The sequence below is a fragment of the Acinonyx jubatus genome, chromosome D1 (genome assembly GCF_027475565.1).
Source record: "Acinonyx jubatus isolate Ajub_Pintada_27869175 chromosome D1, VMU_Ajub_asm_v1.0, whole genome shotgun sequence".
NCBI classification, from domain to species: Eukaryota; Metazoa; Chordata; class Mammalia; order Carnivora; family Felidae; genus Acinonyx; species Acinonyx jubatus.
Window position 1 is genome coordinate 93597201 of NC_069390.1, and position 20438 is coordinate 93617638.

The 20438-nt window shown below is 49.1% G+C and overlaps 1 protein-coding gene and 1 long non-coding RNA gene across 3 annotated transcripts in view; one reads left to right on the forward strand and one right to left on the reverse strand.

Moving 5' to 3' along the window:
• Window positions 1-20438, reverse strand: part of UBASH3B (ubiquitin associated and SH3 domain containing B) — a 139675-nt gene that overhangs the window by 58906 nt on the left and 60331 nt on the right. The gene's annotated exons all lie outside the window — the stretch shown is intronic.
• LOC113593228 (uncharacterized) lies at window positions 4491-15463 on the forward strand. Its single transcript, XR_008290594.1, has 3 exons — window positions 4491-5957; window positions 6059-7554; window positions 10050-15463. It is a non-coding gene; the product is annotated as an uncharacterized LOC113593228 (long non-coding RNA).

Below are 20438 nucleotides of genomic sequence, written 5' to 3' on the forward strand. Positions count from 1 at the left end.
TGCCGGGCTCAGCACTGTCCCCCCAGGGTACCCTGCATGTCTAGAAGGAGAATAACATTCCTCAGCTTACTGGCTGAGGTCCCAGGCCAATTCCACCCCTGAAGTCACTCTGGGTCCATTCCTTCCTTCCTTCATTCATTCTATTCTCAGTGCATAAGCTCTCGCTTGGATGATTTTAGAGGTTCTCTTGGCTGCGGTTTTTGCGCCCCTGCTTTCCATTCTCCAATTACCAGCCCCCCTCCCCCACCACAGAGGCCACAACAATCTTCCTAAAATATTAACCTGGATCATGCCATGGTCTTGCTGACCCTGAGCTCCCATTGGCTTTACCTACCTCTCCCGCTGTTACCCCCGCACCTGTTACCTTTCTACGACGCAGCCCTGCTTCAGCCACTGGAACCCTGTGGTTGCCCGAAATACCCTGAAGCCCTCTCTGTCGAACCTTTGTCCACTTGGCTTTTTCTAGTGGGACTGTCCATACTTCCTCTTTTCTGTCTAGTGAACTTAGAATTAATGGAATGGAGTGACTCCCAGGTCCCTGCTCTTTCTTGCCAATGCTAATCAGAGAGAGGCAGCATCTTGTACCTCAGATAAGCCCTGCCTAAATGCAGGGCCTTAAATTTGTTCGCACTGAAGCACGTCAAGTCCTATCTTAGGAGTTCCTCCAATGGTCTACCCCCCTGGCAGGGCACTTCCCCTCCAAAAGAGCTCTGAGTCATCTACAGATATGCAAGTTTCACTCTGAACTTCCTTTTCCAGATCATTCACAAATATGTTAAAGAAGCCCAGTCATGGGGATGAAAAGTACATCACAGGCAACAAAGTCGATAATGTTGTACAAACGTCGTGTATGGTGACAGACGGTAATTACTACATTTGTTGTGCCGAGCATAACGGACAGGGTTGTCCAATGATTATGTTGTACACCGGAAACTAAGATGGCCCTGGATGTCAACTCTATTTCAAGTTTTTAAAAAAGGATAATCTTGGGGCGCCTGGGTGGCTCAGTCGGTTGAGTGTCCGTCTGACTTCGGCTCAGGTCATGATCTCACAGTTCGTGGGTTCGAGCCCCGGGTCGGGCTCTGTGCTGACACCTCAGAGCCTGGAGCCTGCTTCGGATTCTGTGTCTCCCTCTCTCTCTCTCTCTGCCCCTCCCCCGCCCATGCTCTGTCTCTCTCTCTCTGTCAAAAATAAATAAACATAAAAAAATTTTTTTTAAAAGGTGAGAGAGGGAACGTTCATTCATCCATTCATCTATCCCACATGTGTTAAGCATCTGAGAAGGACTGGGTTTTGTGCCAGGCTCTGGGAAATTCAGCGATAGAGAAGACAGAATTCCTGGCCTCAAGGAGCTCAGGTGGGACTGAAGACAGCCGCGGTGCTCAGTGATGCATCTACACGGTCATTTACAGATTAACTTTGCCCCCAGAGTGGGCAGGACTTGAACTGGGCCTTGACGGATGAGTGGAATCTGCCATCCAGACAAGAAGGGAGAAGGAACGGCAGACACACTGTGGGAAAGAGGGAAGGGGCTTGGAGGTGCAAGGTGGCCAACAGTGGGCTAGGAGAGGGGGCACGGGAGGAGAGAGGCACCTTACCCTTGTTCACGTTCTCACATGTTTGTTTCCAAAAGACTGTGTCAATAATATTACCTTAGTGATAACATTCAATATGAAAAGGCATATGGACTATGGCCTTTCCTCTGCCAGTAGCCAGAAAAAGCTAGAGCCTCCATTAGAAAACTAATGAAAGATAAGGAATTTATTCTGCCATCCTACGCTAACAACACCGCCATATTTCCATACATATTTGTGGGATCGCGATGGTATCCCCCAGCGACTGTAATCTCCCCGAGAGCGGAGACTTTGTAATGATCTGCATTGACTCTCAAGAGCCTTGACTTCCTGGTACATAGTCATCACCCCATGAATACTTCCTGCTGGTTGCCAGGAACCAGCGTAGGTCCTTGGGGTAGAAAAAGAGACTTAGATGCACTGCCTGCCATCCAAGTGAAGGGCTGAGTCTGCTCTACTGTGTTCTAGTTCCTTAGGAAGCCAGTTTTGGACTGGTAAAGAAATTGTTTCTGTTTTACAGGTTGGGGAAAAAAAGACATTGGGGCGCTTGGGTGGCTCAGTCAGTTAAGCATCCGACTTCAGCTCAGGTCATGATCTCACGGTTCGTGGGTTCGAACCCCACGTCGGGCTCTGTGCTGGCAGCTCGGAGCCTGGCGCCTGCTTCGGATTCTGTGTCTCCCTCTCTCTGCCCCTCCCCTGCTTGTGCTCTGTCTCTCTCTCTCTCTCTCTCAAAAATAAATAAAATGTTAAAAAAATATATTTAAAAAGCATGTCATACAAATAAATGAACAAATAAAAGGGAAAAATGAAATAAAGTTGTTCTTAGACCTACAAAAGCTGAAAGAATTCATTGCCAGCATACCAGCAACTACAAGCAATGTTAAAGGTTGCAAAATAACTTTTTTTTTTTTTTTTGCAAAATAACACTTGAGGTTATGTATATAACTATTCTTATTGTCTCTTTAAATAATCGACTTTAAAAAATAATAATGTAGTTTGTACATAAAAGTAAAATGCAGGGGGGGCACCTGGGTGGCTCAGTTGGTTAGGCATCTGACTTTGGCTCAGGTCATGACCTCACAGTTGGTGGGTTCGAGCCCTGCCTCGGGCTCTGTGCTGACAGCTGGGAGCCTGGCGCCTGCTTCGGATTCTGTGTCTCCCTCTCTCTCTGCCCCTCCCTCGCTCAAGCTCTGTCTCTGTCTCTCTCTCTCTCCCAAAAAATAAATAAATGCAAAATAAAATAAAATAAAATAATAAAGTAAGGTAAAATAAGATAAAATAAAATAAAATAAATAAAAAGATCTTTCTACAAGCTGAGAGAGGAGTTCTCCAGGTGACAGGAAAGGCCCCAGCAGCCCTCCTGGGCAGGCTCACAGACACTGATCCCACAGCGTGCCTTCCTCTGGTCACTCAGGCAGCCGGGTGTGCCGGAGGGCAGGAGCACTGGCATCCCCTGGGGGGGCGAGCCCTCCGCCTCAGCTGCCTTCCCCAGGAGGTGCGACGCACCCATGCTCATACACACACACACACACACACACACACACACACACACACACACACGCAGGCACACACGCGCACGCGCGCGCGCGCAGGCTGAGCTGTTAAAGTGACAGCACTCACATTTTCCATTTATTGGTGATTTCAAAACAGGAAGCCTCGGTGGGGAGCGGGGAGGAGTCGGTGAACGGAGAGCTGCTGTAAAGGGGCCCAGGCGGGAGATGTCGCTGGCGCCGGTCTCCACGGACAGGAAAGGCCCCGGGCCCAGCCCAGCTCCTAAGCAGCATCGGTCTGGGGCCCGGCTGGGGCTGTTCAGCGGGCCAGGCAGCAACAAAGACGCATCTCTCCCTGGGGCAGGGGTTTTCTGTGAGGAAGAAGGGAGCACCCTATGCCTTCCCGTCTGCCAGCGCAGAGTCCCTTCTGAGGAAACCTCCTCGGGAGCCCTCCAGGACTGACTCCTGAGGGCCGCTGTCCCTGGCCCCTTAGGCCCTCTGCGACTTAACTCGGCCATGCCCCTTTGCAGTGGAATATTCTGTCTGATGCCCTGTCCCCACCCCGCTCTAACATGCAATTCGCCAGGGTTTCTAGTCTCAGCTCCTTGCGGCACCTCGCGGTTTGCAAGGTTGCTTCATCACCAGCGTGTCCTTCTATCTTCAGGACAGCTCCCCGAGGTTGCAAACGGCATGCCCATTTTACAGAGGGGGAAGCTGGGAGCAAAGAGAGTAAGCCACGTGGGCCGGCGTTCCAGAAGCAGACCTTCTGATCTCAGACTCTTCATTTTCAAGGAAGTCCCAACTCCTATCTCCTACCTGGCTCTGAACCCAAGGTGTGTCTAAGATGGCCAGGGACGCCAGAGCAGCCAGGGAGAAGAGTGAAGGTAAGAAGGGCTGAAAGGCGAGAGGGCATAAAGCACACCCACGGGCTGGTGTGGCGAACAACCAGGCACAGCCTGGGCCATGGGGGCACCAGCTTTACCCCGTCTCTCCTACGTCTATGTGCACATAGAGGAAACCACACACACACACACACACACACACACACACAAATCCTAGCTGGCCTGGCACCAGGAAGGGGGTAGGTCCATTTCCACAGTTTAATTGCCTTGAGGAGCTTGGGGCTGATTTCCACAGCTTACAGAGAAAGACGGAGAGGGAGCCACGGTAAGAGGACATTTCTAGGGGCGAATGACATTTCTGGAACTTTGCTTTCTCTGGCTCTCTGGGAGAAAGGGTTAAAAAATCATCATTTCCCTCAGCAGTGACCTTGCAGAGGAAGCTGCATGCTGTGTTTCTGCCAGAGGGTGCTCTGGAGGGCAGAGGAGGGGTGTCCACAGGCTGTGGCCAGCCCAGGACAATAAAATCTGGTGATAGCATGCCAGTGGCTGGAAGGAGACAGGAGGGGACAAAAAAAAAAAAAAAAAGAAAAGAAAAGAAAAGAAAAGGAAAGAGACCAGGCTGGATTTTTCCGCCAGGCTAGCGTTTCTCTCAGACCACAACCTCCTTTTCTTGGCGCCCTCCCCTTTCAGGTTTCACAGATTGAACAGCCGGGACCCATAAAAGGGGACATTGCGGGTCACAGGAAAAAGGATGGGTTTGACTCAGGGGAAGCCCTGGAATTTCCTTGCCTGGAGATCTTCAAGACTCAAATGAGAGTCTCCTGAACCCGGGAGGATTTCTTGCTCTTCTCCTTGGCCTCTTTCCCTTCCCCTGTCTGGAATGCTCTCCAAATCTCTTTCTCGAAGTCCCGTCCTTTTCTTAAAAGCCTCTCCTGACCCTTCCAGGCTTCAGGGCTCCCTGAGGCCACAGACCATGACCCTAGAGCCTTGCTGACTGACAGTGAGAAAGCAGACGCCCGAGAGGACCCTGGGTCCCACCCAACTCTGAGGGTCTGTCATCACAGTCTTTGACGAGGGTGGGGAGCGCCTTCTCAAGGTTGTGCTCTCGTGTCTGACAGGAGAGGTTAAACTCCAGCTTGTGTGGGTGGCGAAAAGATCTGGGCCAGAGGGGAGGACGGTTGTCCTAGAAGAACTGGGTTGGGTCACACACCAAGGAATTGCTCAAGGCTGGTTTCGCCGGTCAGCAAAAGGGTCCAGGAAGCAGAACCCGTGGGAGGGAAAAGAAACTGGGCTGCTCACTCCAAAAGCCTGGCCACCCAAGTTCAGCAAGTTCACGTTCCTGGGGCCTTGCGGGAGGGAAGGGGAACAGCTGGGCTCCTTGCAATAGATCTGTGCTTTTCCAAGCAAAGCGTCACGGAGCCTCATCATCCAAAGAGATCAACACGCCTACTGGGAGACTAACGAAGATCTCAAATCTGGAGTATTCGATTACTAACGCAGGTCCTGGGCACTGGGAGGTTGAAAAACCACCATACGAACGGAGTTAGATCTGAAAGCAAGGGGCTTGATCTCTCACCACACACATCAGCTGAACTGTGCTGTGAACCTGATGTTTGTTTATTAGTAAACAACCAGCACCAGTGTGCTATTTTTGTGGTCGATTTCTTTGTTTGGGTTCATTTCCTTTTTGAAACATTTCATGAATATATTTGTACCACAATCAAATTCATGATTCTTAAAATTCACTAGGAGGCAAAACACAAAACAAAACAAAACTCAGAGCATGAAAATATTCTATGAAAGGAGAGTAAATGGAACAGATTTTTTTTTTTTTCTGTGCAAGTTTCTTGTAGAAATCTGAATCCCGTCACAACTTTTCGTCCTTAAACTAACTGGAGGCTAAAGCCTATCTTTATTCCTTGATTTTTAATTGGAGAATACATTTGATCATTTTTAAGGTGAAAACAGTAAACGACTTAGAAGTACTTTTCTACCTCATTGGGGTTTACTTTGATGACTGAAAATCAAGGGTCTCAGGATGCTGTTTGCAAGTATGTAGGAATCAAAATTTCTAAGAACAACAAGCTTTTAAGTTAGGTCTCTTATCCCAAACCTCCTGTCTCATTTACACAATTATCTCCCACTAAAACAGGGCTTATGCTGAAAACATGCGTGGGGGCACCTGGATGGCTCGGTCGGTTAAGCGTCGGACTCTTGATTTCCGCTCAGGTCGTGATCTCACGGTTCGTGGGTTTGAGCCCCGCATGAGGCTCTGTGCTGACAACGTGGCGCCTGCATGGGATTCTCTATCTCTCTCTCTCTCTCTCTCTGGCCCTCCCCACTCGCTTTCAAAATAAATAAAAGTAAACTTAAACCAGTGTGTCTAAAGAGGGTCCTATCTCACTTTAAAAGGAATGCAGTTACATTTTTATAAAAAAATAAACATGCAAAGATGAATCTACTAATGCCACATCTGGCCTCATCCCCCCAGAGGCATCACCCCCCACTCTGCCTTCCACTTTGCTACCCCACTGCCCGCAGGAGCCAGCGCCCAGCTTGCCTGCCACGATGCTTCAGAGTCCACAGACCCTCGAGTAGGATGGTCTGTGTTCAGATCCTTGCTGTGTCATCGGGTGATTGCGGGCAAGTTACTCAAGCCCTCTAAGCATCGCTTAGATGGGGGCAGTCGTGGGACCTGCCTCTTAAGGTTGTTCTGGGACTCAAACGAACTAAAACAAAGCACTTAGCACCCTGCCTGGCCCATGCTGGACTCTCAGTGAACATTTTGTGGGCATTCTCATCCTGGAACAACAAATGATTCACGCTTCTCGGGGCCAAACGTCCTCTTTCAAGTTACATGCTGGTTCCTCGAGAAGACAGGTCGGGAAAGCCCGTCCCCTTTTTCTTCACCTGGGAAAATGAAGCTCCCACATCAGGAGTCCATTCAAATATCAGCTTTGCTAAAGTATTTTCTTTAAAAAAGATTTTTTTTTTAATGTTTATTTTTGAGAGAGACAGACTGTGAATAGAGGAGGGGCAGAGAGAGAGGGAGACACAGAATCCAAAGCAGGCTCCAGGCTCTGAGCTGTCAGCCCAGAGCCCGATGCAGGGCTTGAACTCATGAAGAGTGAGATCATGACCCGAGCCAAAATCAGATGCTTAACCAAATGAGCCACCCAGGTGCCCCTGAAGTATTTTCTTGTAGCTGCCCATCCCCCACCCACTTTGAAGCTGGTCGGTAGCTCCTACTTAACTGAGCCATAATCGACCGAACCTATTATGTCTTTGGGTCTTGCTTTACCGCAAAATCCGGGACCATTTAGAACGCAGAAGTGAATGTTGTTCCTCTTTGCACTATGGATGCCAAGCGCCCAAGCAGACACTCAATAAATATTTATTGAATGAATAAAACAAAATGGAATCAAGTGACATCTGCATGGATGCCAGGATGTATAGAGCATATGGCTTTAGAGAAATGTAATCCATGTTACATCTTTTCCAGAAACCAGTTATTTCGGGCTGGAAATGAATGTAACCAAACCAGATGTCGTGGAAGACAGGAGAAAAAGAGAAACTGGGAGAAAAATGAGGGGAATGGTTTCGGGGTTTTGCTCTCTTTCCAGGAAGGATGTGTTCTCCATCTTGTAGGTAAATGCCTTCGCAGCTTTATGGGAAAGGGCTCCCCTTGAGCCACTGCCCAGCCCCAAACACAAGCATCCGTGCATCAAGACACATTGGTACAGAGCACGTGAAACACATCAATCCTCCAAATCAGGGAGGGAGCGGGGATGACACATTGGCCCTATTCTGGAAAGGAAACTTTTCGGAAGACGAGATTGTTGTTTAATTTTAGTACAGTACAGAACCGCAGGAAGCAAAACCAGCTCTCCTGAAAATCAGGCGAGAGCAAGGCCTTCGGGTACGCTACCAAGAGTGGGAGGGGAGGCAGGACGAGAAAGGGAAGGACATTGACCGAAGAGTTCATTGTACGCTAACCACCATCCTGGACACTTGACATAAAATATAATGCGCCAAAGAACCTTAGAGGTAGACAGTACCACCCCCACTCTCTTGATGGGGAAACTGAGTCTCAGCCAGGTTAAATGACCGAGGCAAGGTCGCACGCTCCCAAGTGGTTTTTTGCTCTGTCTTAAAACTCTTCCGTCGACAATCACAGTGTGGATAGCTTTTCCCTAAGTCCTTCTCCGCTAGACCCCATCCCTCCCTCCCTCTTCTGTTAATTTTCCTGAAACAAGGTGAGCTAAACGTATTCCTTTAAAACTGTCAGTGGTTCCCCTACATTCATAAAACAAAAACTCAAAGATGCCAACTCCATTCATGGTACATTCTTTATAGGCTCCGCTCCCCCCGTACCTCGTCCTGCCTCTTCGCAGCCATCACACTTGACCGTGGTCCCGTCATACTTCCCGCCAGCTTCTTTGGCTCATGCCTGTCCAGTGTCGTTCCCTTTATCCCCACGAAAACCAATGCATCTTCTGCTGCACCTTCCCCTTCTTCCTCCCTGCGAACTCCTCCTCACACCCCAATGATCCGCCCCTACCCTCTATCTCACTTTTCTTACTAGAAGCTACTGTAATCTGGCGCCTCGCCACTAAAACCGGCTCTAGAAACAGTGTGAAAAATAACGGCCCCTGTTTACTGAGCCTTTAGATGCTGATCTGAATACGGAACAATCACGCCCAAGTGTAGGCGAGGCTCCGTGTAAAATTCAGTGACTTGTCTAAGGTCACTCAGTAAGTAGCAGTGAGAATCTGGGTCACTAGGGTCTGGTCCACCGGGCTTTTCGCATTTCAGTCTCTCGTGACTTCTCATGAGCATTTCACGTCACTGACGCTCCCTTCACCGCTCTCTGTTTTTTACTGCCCTGACTCTACGCTTTTGGTTTTTCCTAGGATTTCCCTAGCTATGCCTTCTCAGCTTCCTTTGTAAGCTCGACTCCTCTGCAGGCACTTTGGTTGCTGGTATTCCTCGAGAGACCCTGTGCGGTTTTCCTTTACACACTCTGTGCGTTCTCTGTAGGAGATCTGAGCCATTCGCTGGGCTAAAAGTCCCACCTCTCCATTCCAATGTTGCCCTAATCCCTAGGTACCATCATTTTCTCTTTCTTAACCTTTGGGCTTCCATCACACGTCCTGGAAGGTATAATCAGTACTTGAACATCTTGCTTGTACCGAAACCTCGTGTATTCAAACACCAAACTCGCCTTGCCCCCTTCCCAACCTGCTTCTTTCCAGATTCTTTTCGTTAATGCCTCACCATCCACCCAACTTCCCAAGTTATAAGCTCCAGATCAACCTTGACTTCTCCGCCCTTGCTTCCTTCTCAGATGCAATTAATCGCTAAGTCCTGTCCAGGTCTGCCTCCGAAATCGCACACCTGTTCTCTCCAATCTGCTGTCCCCTCTCGGTGCTAACCCACCGTCACCCGTCTGACTACTGCAACGGTGTGTCTGTCCTAACAGATCTGTTCCTTCCAGCTTTGCCCTTTGCAATGTATTCTCCAGTTATGCAGTAATCTCACCACTCTTCTGCTTACAACCTCGATAGCTCCCTATACCCTTTGGGATAAATCTCCAGAAGCTTAACCTGGTAAATAAGCCTGTGTGATCTATTCCGGCCCCTCCCGGCCTTCCTTCAGGCCACTCCCCCTGCTCTTATGTGCCATTCACATTAGATTTCTTTCAGTTCCTTGAACATGCCTCATCTTCCCACCACTGAGCAAGCGGACACGTACTTCTCTCTTCGGGAACATTCCCCTACGCTGGTATCTCTACTCACCTGTCATGTCTCAGCTTAAACCTTCTGGGTTTGCTTTCCCTGATACCTCAGACTAATCTCTCCGTTGTTTATTCTCATGACAGCCCGTATTTCTCTTTTCCAGTATTCACCCTGCTTATAATTCCTTATTTAATGTTTTTTCTTCCTCCTTCTCATGTATATGTATTTGACTGCTCTTCTCAGTGCCTGAGACCTACATGGCATGTGATAGATGCTCAGTAAAAACGAACAGCCTGGTGCAAAACCCCCGGTGTGAAATCCTCCCGAGTCCCCCCCTGGCTTCTTCTATGCCCTCATAGCCCTTTGGTTTTCACTCAGCCTTGGTTAATATTTACTGTTTTACAGGTCTTCCTCCTCCATGAGTTTATTATGAGCTTCTTGAGGAAGAAGACCAGCTCTTCATCCTTCACGGTGCCAACGATGTTTGTTGAATTGAAGAAGAAAGAGCTAAAAGCCTAAGCCCTGTACAAGTCCCCAGACAAAAAGGTCAGAAACGTGGAATGAGGCTGTGCTTTAGCAGATGTTAGCTTGTAACTGTCCGTGTCAAACACTGGCCATACCAGTGAGATAAACAGAAATTAGGAAACACTCACGGCTTCCCTCATCTTCCTCATGGCCAGTCCTCAAGCAGGAGCCAAGGCATCCTGAGTGAGGCTGACTGCACTTCCTCTGCTCCATCCGCATGCTCCCCTGACTCGGGCCAGACTGCTTCTCACCTGTCGAGTCCACTCTGGTTTCCCCTAGCCTTTCCTCCCTCTTGTACACCATCCTCCTTGCTGGCAGGGTCATTATTCTAGAACTTAGATTTGACCGTATTACCTCTGCTTAAGCCTTCGGACTCCCTGTTAACTGAAAGATACCATCTTTTCCACATGGCATCCGAGGTGCTCCATGGTGGTGCCCAAATCCACCCTTCTAGACTCAACCCTGCCATTTTCCTCCCAGGCCCCCTACATCTCAACAACCCTGAACTCTCTCTCCCCCTCAATACGTTGTTTCCTTCCTTGTCTTTGTGCATGCTGGGCCCCTCTGCCCGGAAAACTGCTCCCCCTTCTCCACACATACATGTTCTCTACACACTTTTCTATATCCAGCCCAAACAGCTCTCTGTGCAACACAGTGGAGTTAATTGTTCCCACCAAGGCCTCATAGATCTGTTTGGGTAGCCATTAAGCTGTGTGTTCATTTACAGAACCCAAAGAACATAGGACGATGTCTTTTACTTCTTTGACCTCCAACACCTATCCTATACTGGGTGCTCAAGAAATGTTGAATAAATAAAGGAATAAAGTCTAGGTCTTTGTGAGTCAGGTTGGTGGAACAGGCCTTCCTATCTGTCTAGGCTTTTGTTTCTTCCCTTAACTACAAGACTGTGTGTTTAGCCTTTCTTCATGACAAGCTGTTCTCGTTAGAGAAGAGTTATATTATTCTAGCTTTCAGTCACCCACTGGCTGATGGGTTATCCAATGGAAACTCTGTTGCCCGTCTACTATATGGATAAGAATTGCAAATGAAAGCAGCTTAGTGTGCTGAAAACAAGATCTTAAGTACATTCGAAGGGCAAATAAACAAATGGGGAATGTATGCCATTGGTATTATACGTGATTGCTTTAATGTCATTTTGCTGATAATTTATGCAGTTCCCCTTCTCTAGTCAACCCCTTAAGTGCAAATAATTGAGGGTTGTCAAAACATTTTCAATAACTCTGACCTTTGCACATATACAGTGAGTAAGAAGGTGTAGAAAAATTACTGGCCTTCAAAAAGGGGAAAGGTTCACTCCTGAATTGCCTAAGAAATGACAAAATGAGTTCATGTAAAGCTTGATAGGGAACAGGAAGTTAAAAAAAAAAAAAACTGTGATAAGGAAAGAGAAATGCTGACCCAGAAAAGATGATCTGAAAATGCAGAGGGAAACTTTTTTGACACAGATGTAATGTAAGATCATTGCTCTGAGGTGTTTTTTTTTTTTTGTTTTTTTTTTTAAGATAGGGCTATAAAAGTGAGAATTGAACTCATGATTCTGTAAGACAAGCATGTCTGATGAGCGGGGGGAAATGGTTATTCACTCTACTGGAATTGCTTTAATGGAAACTTCTTGATGAGAGTTGTGTCTTAAAATACTCATCCAGTGATGAGGAGTTATTTCAAGATGTGAAGTCAAGGAGGTGGTTGCAGTGAGGTTCGTGTGTGAAGCACGCCATGTCTTCAGGATGCCGAGTGGAGCCAGATGAACAGTGTGCCAACAACTGTTCCCACTGGCCTTTTTGGACAGCTGGTTCCCATCCCAGGGACATACTGGCAGCCATCAGCAACTAGTAAATCTATGAATGCCGCCCAAGCAAAAGGGCGGGGTGAGGCCTTGAGCTCCTTCCTTTCTCCTTGGTAATCCCCATCTGCCCAGCAGAGTCCTTCCCTCTGGCTCAGCCGTCCTAAACTCTTCTCCGTTCTCGCTCTCTACTACAACAGTAGACAAGGCCCCCAGTAGACCTCCGGGCCTCCAGCCCGCTTTCTGTGCCCATGAAAACCAACAGCTTTTGAAGTGCAACTCTCAAGAGAGGAGAAATTAAATTTCAACTGTCCAATTCGGCTGTCCCTGTTCCGGTGCGTCATTCAAGACCCAGGTCAATGTCACCGCCTCTGATGCTTCTTCCAGTTCTCCCAGGCAGCAAGACACTACTTCTCCTGTGTTAACACGTTTCTGTACATGCCTCCACTTTCATAGACTCCCATCGCTACTATGGTATTCTGGTTGCACACCTTGGGTGCCCTTAAAGTCAAAGACTCCAAGTCTCCATTCCCCCAAGCCTAGCACACGGCTTCTCAGTATGTGCTTGTGGAATGAATGTCCATATGAATATACTTCCGAATGAAGAGCAACCGTGGGCAGATTTTGTCTGTTGACATCCTTTTGAAGACAAGAGCCAAACATGTTGAATGGCAGCCATTGCCCATGTGAAACTTGAATTTGGGCCGAGGTTTGGTGCAAGGTGCCTGAGCCACATAAACAAGCAAACTGGAGGGCCGGGATTGGTTTCCAGTAACTTATCAGTGACATACTTGGGGATGTGAACACTCCCCTTTCCAAAGTCAATACCCAGTCCTTGCCAGACATCTTCTCCTGAAGCACTTATTAAACGGGGCGCCACGGAGCTCCAGAAATAAAGGAGCTTGAAGAAAGCACGTTGCATTTATGATGGTTTGGATTAAAATTTAATTGGGACTGAGATGGAGTGAGTGGGAAGCTAAGGTGAGTTTCCTAGTGCAAAGGGGAGCTCATTTTCTGTTTGTGTGAGGTAACCTATTTGTTCACCCCACCCCTACACTCGCTCCCCATATCCACAGTCCTTTCTCAATTCCTATTTAGCACAAAGCTCTGGGTCTCTAAAGAGAGGAAGGCCAATTACATAACCCATGTGGATGGGAGACATTGACCCTGATATGCCAAAGGCCTTTAAAACCTTCTGTTTGATATGATGTAGGTACAGTGGTGGGTACACCATAATAGGTCAGAAATTTCAATACTATTCATTGGAAGAGATAGAAAGGTTTCACGGGCAGGAGAGAAGGAGGGAAGGTAGAATTCTAGCACTAATTTGAAGAGAAGGAGCCATTTGGGGAAACTAGAAGTTTAAAAATAGCTCACCTTTGGGGCACCTGGGTGGCTCAGTCAGTTAAGCGGCCGACTCTTGATCTCTGCTCAGGTCATGATCTCACAGTTTGTGAGATCAAGCCCTGTGTTGAGCTCTGCCCTGACAGCACGGAACCTGCTGGGGATTCGCTCTCTCTCTCTGCCCCTCCCCCACTTACTTGCAAGAGCTCGCTCTCAAAAAAACTTGAAAAAAATAGCTCAACTTTTTAGGTCTTATGGCTAATCCTTATCGAATGGCATCCAGAACGCTGTCAGACCCTTTGAATGGGCATAGGAAATTTCAGGGGAAGACTTCTAGGATAAAGTTGTTGGCATACCCAGGCAACCCTCACTTTAAGGCTATTTTAAATGGGCTTGTCGGCTTATATAATTGAGGCTTGTTGGGAGCTGGAAGAGGGGTGGTGGGAAAACCATGATTTCATCTCCGTTATAAACACAGGAAATAAGTGTGCCACAAAAGGACTTCATAGGTTGTGTTTTACAAGCTGCGGGAAATGCCATGGGAGAACCTAAGCCTACCTTATGGTGAGATGAAGTCCAGCCAGGAGCAAAATTCCTGAGTCTCAGTTGAGATATTGATACCTAAAATGTGAAGAGTAGAAAGGGAAGCCTGGGGAAGCCTGGCTGGCTCAGTGGGTAGAGCCTGTGATTCTTGATCTTGGGGTTGTGAGTTCGAACCCCATGTTGGATGTAGGAAAAAACAAAAAAAGGGAGGTCCAGATACCCCCTGTCTAAATGTTTGAAAGTAATAAATCAAGTGAACAAACTGGTCAATTAAATAGGTCTTACCCTCCTACTTGACAAATATCCCTTCATAACGGCCTGCTTCGATTTCTCAAGCTGCTTGGCGTTCTGTGCAGGAGATAGCAGCCAACAACCCCGGATTCCTCTCTACCTGTGGTGTGTCCCCATCCACATTACACTCTGCCCCTGGCTTCTTTGGGTACCAAGAGGGGCCCCACATGCACGTGGATGGACACCCCAGGAGTATGTCAAAGCTCTGTCTGTACCTCCATGAATAGCTGCACCTTGGTCATCCTCAGGGTTAGAAGCATCTGTCCTCAGGAGGCCAGACATGAGGAAGAAACCCAAGAAATGGGTTCTCAGTCATTTGGGTCTCCAATACCCCATATGTAGCATTTTTGTCGGGAGCGACGAGGGGATACCTGGGAGGACACGGGCTCCAGGCAAGCAAATCTCCGTGAACCTAAGGAGTCTTCATCTATACTAAAGGGCATGGCCATAGGAAGCCCAGAATGGAGACTTCAGGTCAAGAGCAGGTCCAGGTACAAAAGCTTTGTGAACGAGTCACGTGAGAGAGAACAAAGGGAAATGAACTAGGAAGAGTGACATCCCTACATTGTACAGGCTGTGCGTGACTGCAGATCCTTCCGTAGAACTATCGGCGGGCAGAAGTAGCGACAGGGTCACGGTTGGGGGTGTGGGGGAGAGGAAAGGGCCAGATACGGACCGAGGGGCGAGTAAGGAATCAGATATATGTATCGCAACGCGCTGAAGAGATAAGTTCTGTGGCACAGCGTTGGTAATGCATTTCGTGACGGCTGAGCGAGAGAATCTGCCTCAGGATGGGCCTCTCTGGGGGAGTCTGAGGGGCCAGCCTGCGGCAGAAATGGAACCAGAGATGACACTTGTGTCCACCTGGCAGCCGCTTCCAGAGACACGGGTGAGCTGGGCATCGGTGACATCACAAAGACAGATGTGCTCAAGAGGAAGCGTTCCAGTCCTTCTGGGTATCCTCTGAGATAAGTAACTAGGAACTCAGGCCAATTACTCTGGGGCCTCCGTACCCTCATCCCGATCCGGTCAGCCACGCAGTGCCAGCCTCCGTTCTGTCAGGAAGGGGTTTTGCTGTAAGTAGGGAGGGCAAGGGTAGACACCCAGGCCCTATTTTTAAAGAAGACTGTTTATTCTGGAATTTTCCAGACACATACAAAAGCAGAGGGTATTGTATGACAACCCCACCCCGACCCCTTCAACGATTAACCATGGTCAACGTTTTGTCAAACCGTTGGTCTATTCCCCGGCTTTCTCCCCCACTGGAATATTATTTTATTTTGTTCTACTTTAAATGTTTGCCCATCTATTTTTGAGAGAGAGAGAGAGACAGAGAGAGACAGAGAGAGAGAGCGCACAAGCAGGGGAGGGGCAGAGAGAGAGAGAGACGGAGACACAGAATCGGAAGCAGGCTCCCAGCTCCACCCTGTCAGCACGGATCCCAACGTGGGGTTCAAACCCACAAACCGTGAGATCATGACCTGAGCTTAAGTCAGATACTTAACCGACTGAGCCACCCAGGGGCCACCCCCCGCCCCCTGCCAATATTTTAAAAACAACCCAGACACCAGTATGCATCGCTAATGACTGTTTTTGTCTTTAACACAATCACTGTGCTATTATCATACCTAACATTCACTATCATTCTCTAATACCACTGAATGTCACATCCACATTTATGTTTCCCTAATCACCTCCTAAATGTCTTTTTACATTTAGTTTGTTTGAATAGGAGTCAGACAAGGTCCTGGCCATATTTTAGCAGAATGGAAAGCCCCACTTTTTTTTTTTTTTTTTTAGTGTTTATTTTTGAGATAAGAGCGTGAACGAGTGGGGGGCAGAAAGAGAGGGAGACACAGAATCTGAAGCAGGCCCCAGGCTCCAAGCTGTCAGCACAGAGCCCGACATGGGGCTTGAAGCCACGAACCGTGAGATCAAGACCTGAGCCGACGTCAGAGGCTTAACCGACTGAGCCAGCCACGCGCCCCGGAAAGCCCTTCTCTGTGGTTTTATGAACTAGAATCCCTCATACACCTTATCCTGAAAACCATTCAGCACCTCAGCTGAACAGAGCCGTAAGGTCAAAACTGATGAGCCTTCATCTTGAGAGTTCTGGACTCTCCAGAAAGATGTCCCCAGTGGGCGCTCGCAGGCAGCTGAGCCCTGGCTGCCTTTGAACAGCTCACTCTGCAGTCTGAGTGTGAGAACCACTGTCCGAAGCTTCCGAGCACTTGCAGGATTTGGGGCACGGAGCATCAGCAGACGTTCGGTGAGAGTGTGCTCCCGCGTGCTCTGATACCGCCTTCCGCTTTTCAGGATTTGCTCTTTCTAGTTAAAGGGCAAAAGCAAGCCACATGGGGTGCCCCAAAGAGCCAAAAACAAGGACTGTGGACAATTCTCTCTCAGCTTCGCCTCACTGTGTGGCCATGAACGCAAGCCTCTCACCCATCAGTCTCTTCATTTCTGAAATGAGAGGGAGGGACCCTGAAATCCCGAAGACACTCCAGCTCTATCATCCTGCAATCCTCAACTCAGAAGGCACCAAGCGGCCTCTAGATTTCTGGCACTGAGATAGACGGGAGGAGTATGCAGATGCCTCTTCTCTTAGACTATCAACTCTTTATGGGCAGGGGCTGTGTCTTATTCTGGGGTTACCGGATTCCAGCAAAGTGCCACGCACGTAGTCAGCACTCAATCGATGATGTCGTTGAGTGAGAAACAATCCAACGACCAATTACTGAATATTCACGATGAGCCAGACGTTGCGCGGGGCTAGGGTTCACAAATATCTCCCTGGAGAGGCTACTGTTTCGAGGGGGAGCCGTTCAGTGGAGAAGGAAAGTTATCTAACTAACAGAAGGGGTTGTGGGCCGGAAGAGCTCAGACCCAGAATATACACATCGCGCCGGTCGCCCCCATATACGGGTTTCCTGCTCCTCACGCTGAACGAACCCCACCGAATCCAACAGGAGCACAGTAGAGAGTGGTCCCAGCAAAAAGGAAGCGCAGAAAGCCGTCCGTGCCAATTGACGGAGGGGAACACCTGCCAAGCAGCACCCAGAGCCCGTTTAAGGGTCAGTCTTCCCAAAGGGAGGCCCACAGGAACGATGCAGATCGCTAAACACTCCATCAGTGAACCCAAGGATTCTCGCGTCCTCCTGAAAACTGAGGACAGATTCACACAGGACAACTGTGTAGTTCCCGTTCGCCACGAGCGAAAACTACCAGGCAGGAGTGGGTCCCGACTGCGAGGTGAGGGCTGGGAGCCCTTGGCACAGGGAACGGGCCTCGCTGGGAGAGGAGGGTGAAGAAGAGACTATTCCAAGTCCCTCCGGGTCCTTATGTAGGACAAGGATTTCTTGAATTCACAAAGCTGGCGCTGGCAAGGTTTGAAATCATGATCCAGCAGTAAGGTCCTCAAAACCAGGTCTGCGTCTGGGAGACAGCGGCTTTATGTGCTACTAAGCACCAACATGAACCTACTGCCTAGAAGACCTCCAGGAAGCTTTCCAGTAAAACAAAACCCAAGTCCCTTTCAAAACATTGACCAGGCTCTGGGGCGCCTGGGTGGCGCAGTCGGTGAAGTGTCCGACTTCAGCCAGGTCACGATCTCGCGGTCCGGGAGTTCGAGCCCCGCGTCGGGCTCTGGGCTGATGGCTCGGAGCCTGGAGCCTGCTTCCGATTCTGTGTCTCCCTCTCTCTCTGCCCCTCCCCCGTTCATGCTCTGTCTCTCTCTGTCCCAAAAATAAATAAACGTTGAAAAAAAAAATTAAAAAAAAAAAAAAAACCAAAAACATTGACCAGGCTCTGTGGATTCCAGGCAGTGGCATCACCGACCTTTCTCGCCCGGTCCGCATCCCAGGGGCCTCTCCTCACACCGTCCAGCCAGCATGCTGTGTAGAACGGTTAACTCCTGACGTTGGGACCGGCAGTCCCCGACGGTGTCACCAAAGTGTGATTTTAGAACCAAAGAGATCTTCAGAGATCATCTAATCTAGCCCCTCCGCCATTTCACAGACAACTTCCTTCCTGAGTTTCTCCCGCAACCCTAGAGGACGCGGGAAGTTCTCTCTACAGGAAGCAAAGGTGCCCTGTCTTTCTGGCCGGGAACAGTTTGCCATTCTAGCCAGTTAACAGCCAGCTCTGGCTCACCGCTGCCCTGTGATTGGGACTCTGGAAGTTTCTGTGCACCTCAGCACACTCAGTGGGAAAAATAAAGAACTTTGCCAACAGATACCACGAAAAACACTCGACTCTGGACGCGGGCAGGCGGGAGGACCCAGCAGGTTGGAGCTTAAAATCAGATACACACGGCCCCCAGCAGAGAGTACAGCTGCCAATTGAGACTCAGAAGTTTGGCGAGGAAAAGCTGGAGGGGAGGAAATACATAAATAAATAAACTAACAACTTGTTAACAATTTGCAGTCAACATAAAAAAAAAAAAGATCCTGGGATTGGAGAACAAGAGGAAATATTTCACTGAGAAATCAAAACAGAGCCAGTGTGAGAATCCCTTCCACCAGAAAGCTCAAAGCTGTTTATGAATGTGAAATTGATTATGACTTTCCCCCATGGGAGCCAGGGCGGACAGAATATGGCCCCTATTTTACGTAGCAGGGAGACAAAGTCACAGCACAGCCTCTGCTCCCCTTTGTTCTATTCTAGAAGGAATAACCGGACGAGTCCGAAATTCCTTAACAAGTACAATTTTTGTGTTTCAAAGAGGTCGTTCATATTCTCCCTGGAGCGAATACATATTCTAAAGAAGAAAGGGGGGTACAGGAAGAGTCTAAGCTCGTATTTGCATAGATAAATGCCAGAAGGGTACCCAAGAAAATGAGTAAGGGTGGTGTCTCGTGGGGGCGCCTGGCTGGCTAGGTCAGTTACGTGTTTGACTCCTGGTTTGGGCTCAGGTCGTGATCTCACAGTTCGTGGGTTCCAGCCCCGCACTGGGCTCCACGCTGTTAGCACAGAGCCTGCTTGGAATTCTCGCTCACTCCTTCCCCTGTTCCCTCCCTCTCTCAAAATAAATACACAAACTTAAAAAAAAGGAAGAGCGGTTTCTTGTGGCAGGGCTGGGGACAAAAGGATGGACGGGCACAGGAGCAAGCCTGGCAAGGCGTAACTTCTTCGGTCACTTTGCTTTTTGAATGACGAGGACACTCCCTTCGTTAAATAATAAAGTTAAGTGCAAATGTATTTGACACAGAGAGAAAACCAGCGATGCACGGACGGACCCCCAGCTTTCCTTTTGAGTAGGCTACATTTTGGGGGGCTGGAGTATATAGTACACGGCTCCTACGTTATCTAAAGATGAGGTAGGGAGAGGGGCAGTATGTCCTGCTCGAGGTCACCCGGGAGGCCATGGGAGATGGCCACTCTCCACAGCCTTGCCTGCCGGCCACAGTGGGCATTGGGCGCTCTCCGAAATGGTGGCTGCCCAACACCCACGTTTAACGAGGGTGAGAAACTCAGGTCATTCAGCGGCTTTGCTTCCTTTCTTATTGTTCTGTACTCTTCATGGCAACCAGAATGATTTTATTAAAAGGCACACTTGAGGGGCGCCTGGGTGGCTCAGTCGGTTGGGCGGCCGACTACAGCTCAGGTCACGATCTCGCGGTCCGTGGGTTCGAGCCCCGCGTCGGGCTCTGTGCTGACAGCTGGGAGCCTGGAGCCTGCTTGGGGTTCTGGGTGTCTCTCTCTCTGTCCCTCCCCTGCTCACGCTCTGCCTCCACCTGTAATGCCTTGCCCCTTTCTTCTACCTGGAGGATTCCTGCTCATGCTTTAAAATCAAATGCCATCGCCTCTAGCTCGGGCTTAGCCCCAGCCCCTTCATGGCACATGGTTCTCCGGACGTCCTGTTACCGCACTTCCCACCCACCTGGGCGACTTTACATGGCAATAATCCATTTCTGTCTGCCTCCCAGTGAACTGTGAAATCCTATGAGGTGGCGCCCATGGTTGTCCTTTGTGCCACAGCGGTGGCCCCAGAATGTGATGTTTGCTGCGCAGGAGAGACCCTAGCAGCCCCTTTCGCGCGCCTGCCTCCATTCTAAGTACTCCGCGATGCTCACCATTATAACCCGAGGCAGTGGGTACCAGCGTCAGCGCGACCCTACAGATGCGGAAACCGAGGCACGGCCACATTAAAAAGTTAGGAGGCCAGTAGGTGGCACAGCCAGATTTTGAGTCCAGGAAATCTGCCTCGAGAGCCCTAATTTTAACCAGGATGCCATAATGCCTCTAAGTAAATAAATGAATAAAGTAACTGGAAGTCACTGGACACC